The following is a 2,278-nucleotide window of genomic DNA, read 5'->3' as shown; positions in this document are numbered from 1 at the left end:
GCAATTACGTCATGCCAGGTACGCATGCGCAAAAGCTCCTTAAAACGTACACAACTGCTGTGCTCGCGACCCAGATGCCAAGTTTCACCGAATCTAGAGGAGCAAAATAGTACAGCGCGGTAGATTCAGTGCCGTGTATTTCAGATTACCGCATCTACATTACGTTTAACAGCATTCAAAGAAAAATAACCAATAAATCCGCAAGGTGTCAAAAGTTATGGTGCTTACTGCTCTTACACAACAGCCGTCACTGTAGATACTGTATTAACAGAATTTCTGTAGCTCACAGGCACACTGATAAAAATTAACAATATCCTTTCAAAATATGGGGCACAAATGGTAACACTGAATCTTACTTATCACAACTAAATCTGAACAAAACATTGCCCACCGGACTTTTGAACTGTTGTATGCTTTGCAATCCGTAAGACAGGTTTCGCCGCTTGCGTCCAGTCGCAGCTGGCCGACTCTCACTGGCTGCAGAGTGGGTCAACGTCCAGCAGCGTTTCATCAGCATACTTTCAGCATACATTTCGACAGCAGGTTTCCGTGGTGTAGTGGTTATCACATCCGCCTAACACGCGGAAGGTCCCCGGTTCGATCCCGGGCGAAAACTATTTTCTTCTCTAGTTTTCCAACTATTTTCCGAGGAGAGGTCGCAGTTAATGAGACAGTTATGTAAGAAGCTTTGAATGTGGCCCAAGTCTTCAGTGGACCGACGGAGATCGCACATGCAATCAGAGGACCTATGTATTGATTGCTGTGGCGGCGAAACCCTTAAATACTTACGGACCAGGTCTCGTATTATAACACGTCTGCTACCGCTACACCATAACCTCGAAGCTGGAGGCAGTTTGCAAACAGAATTATCTTGTTATAGCAATTATGGTATAAAACCACAGAGCAGTGTTACCCTCTGGGAGGATTTTTGTTAAGCTGACCGTGTTGTACCTAACGGAAATGGCTTACCGGAAATGAAAGTCAGAATTACGTAAGTATTTGAACAGTACCAAACAAAATTTTGCCTACCTGCACTGTACAACGGATAAAGAAAACGGCCGCCAGCCTAACTAGGCAAGAGAATGATTAACATTCTCGTTTAAGAAAGTAGGTATAAGTAACTACAACGGACAAACACAACCTAGACTTGGCCACACGCGAGTGCAATGAACTCTGACACATATGTTTTAAGATTGAAGCTACCCACTGGAGTAGCACAAACTATTTGCAAAATTATAACACGTACAGGAAAACACTATCACTTTCAAGGCTTACACAAACTGAGTGGTCTTTATACTGTTAATATGCACACAAGAGAGACAACACTTAGTAATCATGAACATATAATTTCCTACTAAGCAGTTTACCACTTTTACTACCGTGAGATAAAATTAACATTTATGTAGGATACTGACTCATTTTCTGCGATTTACAACAGGCAGTAATGTGATCATTTACTAAGCAAAACTTTATAAGCCTGAGTCTTAAGAACTTTTAATTTTGCAGTTGGCAACAGCACTTTAATAAGCAGTATTAATAGGAAAATTATTTTCATCAACCAACATTTACTTTAACCCACTTTCTTGCCACATTAACTTTAACTTTCTTTTTACTAAGTACAAGAGACATTGATTAGCAAAACTCTAGGCTTTAACTTCTTTTAGTAAGGACACTCGGATATCACTTCAGCTCAAACGGAGAGGAACCTGAGAGGTGTTATGATGAGGAGAAAATCAAGGTTGGTACATAAATTCAGATATAAATTACCTTATATTTCAGCACAATAACACATCAATTAAGCTGATCCTTCACTGTACATCATTACCGTGTTACGTTGCAATGATTGCGCAATGTGGTGGCAACTGCATATTGGTAGGTGGAATTGCAGGCAGAATTGCTGGACTCTGTCATTTCTTGGTGGCGATGATAGATACAAATTCCGGAATAGCCCAGCTATTTATCCATCCATCCGAGGCATTGGAAAATAACAGAAAAGCCTCTCTCAAAACCAGCACTGTGCAACTTTTACACGGCAGTGCACGGACTCGTCTCTGATTGCTGGCTCGTCCCCGACTAACTGCTCGTCCCCGACTGACTATATGTTCCACCTTTTCCACCTAGGCCAACCACAATTTGCGCGCGCTACACAGTTCCGTTCCCGAGGGGAACCACTACACCTTTTACATACAGAATAACTAAGAGCCCTAAATGAAGGTCAGCAGTTTACATAACAGCAAACAAACACATTAAATAAAACAGAACATTTTCACATATTGAC

General features: G+C 41.4%; 1 non-coding gene across 1 annotated transcript; it reads left to right on the top strand.

Moving 5' to 3' along the window:
• The first annotated feature begins 543 nt into the window (after positions 1-543).
• Trnav-aac (transfer RNA valine (anticodon AAC)) lies at positions 544-616 on the top strand. Its single transcript has one exon. It is a non-coding gene; the product is annotated as a tRNA-Val (tRNA).
• The last annotated feature ends 1,662 nt before the right edge of the window (positions 617-2,278 follow it).

Source organism: Schistocerca nitens, chromosome 2, assembly GCF_023898315.1.
Source record: "Schistocerca nitens isolate TAMUIC-IGC-003100 chromosome 2, iqSchNite1.1, whole genome shotgun sequence".
NCBI lineage: Eukaryota > Metazoa > Arthropoda > Insecta > Orthoptera > Acrididae > Schistocerca > Schistocerca nitens.
This window is presented reverse-complemented; position numbering and strand designations above follow the sequence as displayed.